A 6680-nucleotide genomic window follows, 5' to 3' on the forward strand; every position below is an offset into this window, starting at 1 on the left:
TTTGTTTGTTTGTTTCTTTCTTTCTTTCTTCCTTCCTTTCTTTCTTTCTTTCTTTCTTTTCTTTCTTTCTTTCTTTCTTTCTTTCTTTCTTTCTTTCTTTCCCTTTTCTTTTTCTTTCTTTCTTTCTTTCTTTCTTTCTTTCTTTCTTTCTTTCTTTCTTTCTTTCTTTCCCCTGACATTCGAATCCCAAATTTGCTTACCTTAAGGCAGTTTAAAAGTCCCCAAAAGTTGCACATGCACCAGGCCTGGCGAAAAGTTTGATATTTTGGTGGTCCCGTGAAAAAAATCCCCATAATGGCTAAACAGCGCCCCTTGAAGTTGAAAATTTCGAAAGGCCAGCCCCATAATACAGTTCAACATACATGCATGACATTTTTTTTGGATAGGTATCATGCCAAGACCTACAAAAAATCCTCTTGGCGTCGTGATGAAATCCCAACAGGAAGTCGGCCATTTTGATTTGACCCGATTCGCAAGGGTACATATTTATGTAAATGACTTCTACAATTTTGGTCCGATCAACTCCCAACCACACACATTTTGAAGTAGACACATTGACGATCAAAAGTTATCAGACAGAATTTCTCTAAGTCAATCGGTGTGGGCGTGGCACCTCGCTACATTTGGAGGACATTTTGGTAAACTCTAAACAGTAATATCTTTCATATGCAATAATGGATCAGGCTCAGGCCAGTCATGCATGAGAAGTGCCCCAGCCTGAATGCCTCTATAGGCAAATATTCAACAATATCATATAGAAAATGACATGTTCTAAAGTTTTTATCCAATGAACTCCTGCTTCGCTCACAATGTTGTTGTCACACTGGAGATGAACATTTGTCAATGTGGGCGTGGCGACGCCTCAAACTCTGATGTCTCGCCATGAAACAGGAAATACTTTTTGCTCCTTCATACAGTGATCAATCTGTTTGAACTTACATACACATGATCAGGGTCCATCCCTCAATACACCTATGGACTCATTTATCTACTACAGCCATAGCGCCACCCACAGGAAATACATGGTATTGACATTTATATACAACACCTGATCTCTTCCAAATTTGACATGTTTCATCGTGGACCCAGCCTGAACTCATCTATATACACATGTTTGTCATATGAATAGCTCCACCTATTGGACACAAGCGGTATTTACTCTCAGAACATGTTTTTAACATGCTTGTGATCCCAACTCTTTCTGTAATGATCTGTGATGAACAATTCTTCAGAACATAATTAAAGACACAGCAGCACCTACTGGTGGCAGGCAGTACTGCAATGTACACTATGCTCATAACTGCATGAGTATGCTCACAGTTTCAGCCTAGGCAGCACAGCAACACCTGCAGCACATCAGGCTGTGGCTTACATCAGGCGGTGGCGTACATCAGGCAGTCGCGCACATCAGGCGGTCGCGCACGTCAGGTGGTAGCGCACATCAGGTGGTAGCGCACATCAGGTGGTATCGCACATCAGGTGGTGCTTGAATGAGGGCCCGCACATATTCGCTTGCGGTTTTCATTTAGAATTTATTTTTTTAATGAAGTAAAAAAGATTAAGGAAGTCATTTAAAAACAAGTAGGGACACGCTGACATGAATAACACTGTTCTTTTATTATCAGATGTCCCTTATTGTCCAAAGAAAATCTCTAGAAGATAGGGCTCTCTTTTTTTTTTTTTTTTTCCCCAGCAGCACCTAAATCAACATCTGCCGGTTTCCTCAGTAGTGTCCCATCAGTATGCAACTGAACAAAGTGAAGTCTTTATTGACAAAATAAATGTAATAAAGTGATTTACATTTTTCATTTTTTCTCTTACATCTTGCCTGTCATGTTTATTGAAAATATGTTTCTTTGATCCTTGGATGACATTAAAGTAATTTATCCTTAGCTTGTGGCTAGCCTAATAGCCTGGCCATTGTTGCCGGTCAGAGTAATTGATAGCAAATAGAACACAACCCTGCGTACAGAGCCTGCCCTAACCGACTTGGTGCCCGAGGCAAGATGTAGCTGGTGCCCCTTGGATTGTAACCAACTCCACCAACAATCACATCACTTTAAGACAACTGACATCCAGCTTTATGTTTAACAAGTTTCCTTTGTTGTAAAATAAAAATTACCTCCAAAAAACAATAAGAAGATAACAACACTGATATTTAGCAGGGGAAAAAATATAATTTCCAAATACATAATGTAGTAGTAGCAGAATTTATTCAGTCGTATAACACAATCATTTTCACAGTACAGACACTTTCAACATAGCAGCAATAATGTACTAAGTGATGAACGAAAAGGCAGAAGAAAAATATTGATTTAAGCCTAGCCTACATTTTCTATCTAATTAAGCTAACAGCTTCCAACATGTAAAGAAACAAACAAAAACAAAATGAAAACAAGTAAATCATGAACACTTACAGACTTCAAAACTGCTTTGCATACCATTATTTTTAAAAACCAAAAGTGAATCATAAGCTTTTAAATGTTTACTGGCATCACACCGCAATTTAATTCAAAATTAAATTAGATAAAACTATGTTTTTTTCCCTATTATCTTCAAATTTTCTTCCACACTCATTTAGAAGCGCCCCCTATGGTCGGCCAGCGCCCTTAGCAATTTCCTATACTGCCTATGCCACAGCCGGCCCTGCCTGTGTCACAGATACTTTCCCTGTGAGGAATTACTTTAAACTGCTACCCTGGTGCTATAATGTTGAGTCAGCCACCTTAATTGGTATATGTATGATTGGTATAGACACTGAGCTAAGAGCAAGGATGTTATGTGGGACATTCTATTTGCTATTGATTACTCTGGCTGTGGTTGTAGGCCAACGGGCTAGCCACCGGCTTAAGCTAAATTGCTTTTATATTAGCACAGTGGCTCCAAACAACCATAATATTGATGCACAATGGGCGAAAGATGACATTCCTTTATGAATTATTTTATTTTTATTCATATAAGTTGTCATTAAACAAATGAACAGTTACATAAATTGCCAACCGGGGACAAATAAAGTTTTTTGAATTGAATTGAGTGGAATTGAATTGAACATACTAGGGACTGTTCACTGAGGGGACCTAGTCACCAATCTAGCAATCAGTGACCTTCAGCAGAACTACAGGCATATGCTGCTGAACTAGGATGTGGAAAGTTAATGGAAGGGAGTCACCTCTTCCATTAACAAATATTTATTCAACTATGTCCTCATACTCTGTCAGCTTTGGCGGGCAAAATTGGAGAATTTCAGTGTTAGCAGTATTGGTATTTTACACAGACAGTAGTCTATTTTTCAAAGGAAATCCTCTGTCATTATATCAATACATGGTTCCATATCCCAAAGTATTTTTCTGAGCTGAAATATCTCTTTGTCTAACATAATAACAACATTTGTTCACAGGTTATTTTCCCTCCTTTATCTGGGCTCTTTGACTTTAGCGTCTCACTTTTATTTACATGCAGCATTAGTAAACCTTGAATGGGAATTTGATCTACAGATGGAAAACAGCTTCAAGTAAAGTGTAAAGTAACAGCAGGTCCAGACAGTGTGTCTTTCACTGCAACGTTAACAGAGACAGGAAGTGGAGGTGCCTGGCCCAAGAATGTCTCTGCTCTCAGGTCCCACCCACAGGAAATGCCTGTCCGGCCTGTTTGAGTCTGAAAAAGAAAAAGAAAAAACTCCTGTTAGAGTAAGTTTGGCTTCTGCAGGAGGAGAGGATGGATTGAAGTCTTGATGATTAGGCGGCTGCTCCTGGTACTTGTATAATGTAAAGTTTAGATAAGCAGAAGTCTGATGGTTTTCAGAGGTGTGCTGCTGATCTGGTCAGGTCAAGGGTTACAACCCAGAGCTGCTGAAGACTAAACAAGAGAACACACATTCCTGAAATCTAAATTAATCACTTTCTGGAGGAGGCGTGTGAAGGGAGACCCTGATGGGGGTTCAAAAAATGTCTTTCCATCTCTTATTATCTTAAAATATGTGATATTAGCTTGCTCGGGTCTACTCTGAGCCCATGTTCCTCTGGTCTGGTCTCTTCTCCTCTTTCTCTGTCATTACATTATCCTGCGAATATTTCCACTGCAGCCCAAAGCCACTGATCTAATTATACAACTTTGTAAATACTTCCAGATATCTTTGGTTGGACTAATTCAGAGTTTCAGACAGCTTGTACATAGCCAACTGATGATCTCTCACTGGACTCAGTTTCCATCAGACTAATAGGCACTGTGGGAAATGGACATGAGCGTCTACTAGCCTGCCAAAGAGAAGCTGGAAAGCAATCTCAAACAGTTAAACTGAAGACAATCCTCTCTGTGTTTGAACTCAGTGACTTGGAGTGGGTGAAATGATTGACTTGCAATGGCATGTTTGTGCTTCAGTTCTGCATGAATCCATTACAAACTGTCGGGATAAAATGACCACCCACCACACGTCTCTTAGTCTTTTAAGTACTAAGTGTACAGATGGTACCCTTCATTACACAAGAATCCTGCAACACACAAAACATTACACCTGCACTTTTGTTGAGATGCTTTTAGTGATAACAGTCCATCTAATTTTGGATAACTATTCTGTCTTCCTGCTATTTGTTACAAAAACTTGACAAAAGTTTCTAAAGTGTTTGAGCAAAGTGAAGCCTGTCTGTTAGCTTTCAGTTCCTCAGTTTTGTATTCTATCCTCTTTTGTTTTCACAGAGGAGCATGCATTGTCTGGCCTGTAAAACCCCACTCTTCCACTGAACAGCTCCTCTGGGACAGTTGTGGGCTCTCGGTCATGACTGTGACAAATAAAGGGGGCGAAGGGGGGATTGTGTGTGATGCGTTCCACACAGGGATTTTAAGCACAAACCACCACAGGGACCGTCTTGCTGCTTTTTATAAATGCATGAATGTTGTTGGAGGAATAAAAGAAATGTCAGCCATAATTTCATAACTCTTTCGTTAATTACTGTCTTTTTACTGACTTCAAACACATGCTTTAGCTCTACAGTCTGTGCCAATTAAACTGGATTAGAGTGTCTTCATTGATGCTTTTGATTAAACAATTACATTTGGATATTAAGAAAATAAAAGTGTACTAAAAGACTTTCAAGAAACACCAATGAAAGATGCTTTGAGTCTACCAAACACCAAATAAAGTTCCCCAGTGATTTATGTGTTGTTTAACATTATCAAAGAAATAGGTTGCCATTTTTAAAAAAACAAAGTTATGTTCTTGCTATGGGCAGGCTTGTACCTTCCTCCTGTCTGTAGAACACAAAACGAATTATATAAAATATGGCCTACCATCAGGGGCGTGTCCAGAACTTTTTGACCGGGGTGGCCCAACTGAGGCTCTCACATAGGCATGGGTGGCCAGTGCATTTACAGATAAATAACATTTACCCTTTCTGTCTTCACAACATACTTTCATTAAAATATTAAACAGTTGTTTTATTCCTTTTGACTTAATTCTTTATGGCCTTACAAAATATGTTTTTTCAAAGTCACATTTGAGGGCACTAATAAATAAATCTACTGTCAGCCTTTTAACTCATCCTAAATTATAGATTTCAACAGAAACCCCACCTCTGACAAGGCAAACAGACAATCATAGTTTAGGATTTTGGGGTGGCCCCTGGGGTGGCCAATTGGATTTCAAGGGGTGCCAGTGCCACCCTTGGCCACCCCTCTGGACACGCCACTGCCTACCATCCTCAGCTGGTTAGCTTAATTTAGCATAAAGACAGAAAACAGAGGATCAGCTGTTCTAGCACTAGCCAAAGACATTTCATTCAGAGTATCAAACAATACCTAGCAGACAGTGAAAAAACAAATGATTCTCAAATAATATATATGTCAAATTAATTATGTGGAATTTACATAGCTGTAGATCTCCTAGTGAGCAGACTTTAGGAAAAGATGATGAATAATGCTAAATATGAACATACCGCTGTCAGCTAGCTAGCTTAACTTAGCATAAAGAGTGGAACATTTCGTAACTAGCCAAGCTCTTTCCAAAGATATTAAAATTCAGTTAAATATACAGTTTTCACCCAACAAATGTTTCTCAAAAAAATGTATCTCGTATTAGTTCATGTGTCTATTATAGAGCTGTAGAGTTCCTGGTAAGCAGATTTTTTTTAGCTTTTGACAGAGCCTAGCTAGCTGTTTCTTGTTGTTATCAAACTGTATAATTTTCATGTTCACTATCCTCCTCAGTCCTCACCATCGACTGTATGAATAATGGACGTAGTATCCGTGACGTCACCCATCTGTTTCTGAAGCGCTGTTTTGAGGCCAATCGTCGGTGGGAGCCATATTGCTGCTGTCGAGCCAGTGTGACGTAAAGAGGCGGGCTTTGAGCCTCTTTGCCAACAGCTCCAATGTTCCCGCCAGTCAATCAAGTCAGCTGTGCCTCTCATTGGAAAACTCGTAATCTCAATATCTTCGAAATTGCCACGTTAGAAAAAAATTCACCCCCTCATTTCCTGATCTGTGTGCAGATCAAGAAATGAGCTATCCAGACTACACTCGTCTTTTGTACCAGGCTGTAAACATGTTTATTTCTGCTGTAAAGATCGGCTTTTTTGAATTGGTGTGTATGTGGTTTCTGGTACCTCCGGAGCCAGCCTCAAGTGGATCCTCGATGAACTGCAGTTTTTAGCACTTCTGCATTGGACTCATATCATTAGACTAGAGGT

General features: G+C 39.5%; 1 long non-coding RNA gene across 1 annotated transcript; it reads right to left on the reverse strand.

The window, feature by feature from the left end:
* Window positions 1-2929: 2929 nt before the first annotated feature.
* Window positions 2930-6254, reverse strand: LOC117830369. The gene is made up of 2 exons (XR_004634769.1): window positions 6206-6254; window positions 2930-3654 (listed from the first exon to the last, which is right to left on the reverse strand). It is a non-coding gene; the product is annotated as an uncharacterized LOC117830369 (long non-coding RNA).
* Between the last annotated feature and the right edge of the window lie 426 nt (window positions 6255-6680).

Source organism: Notolabrus celidotus, chromosome 18 (assembly GCF_009762535.1).
Source record: "Notolabrus celidotus isolate fNotCel1 chromosome 18, fNotCel1.pri, whole genome shotgun sequence".
Lineage (NCBI taxonomy): Eukaryota > Metazoa > Chordata > Actinopteri > Labriformes > Labridae > Notolabrus > Notolabrus celidotus.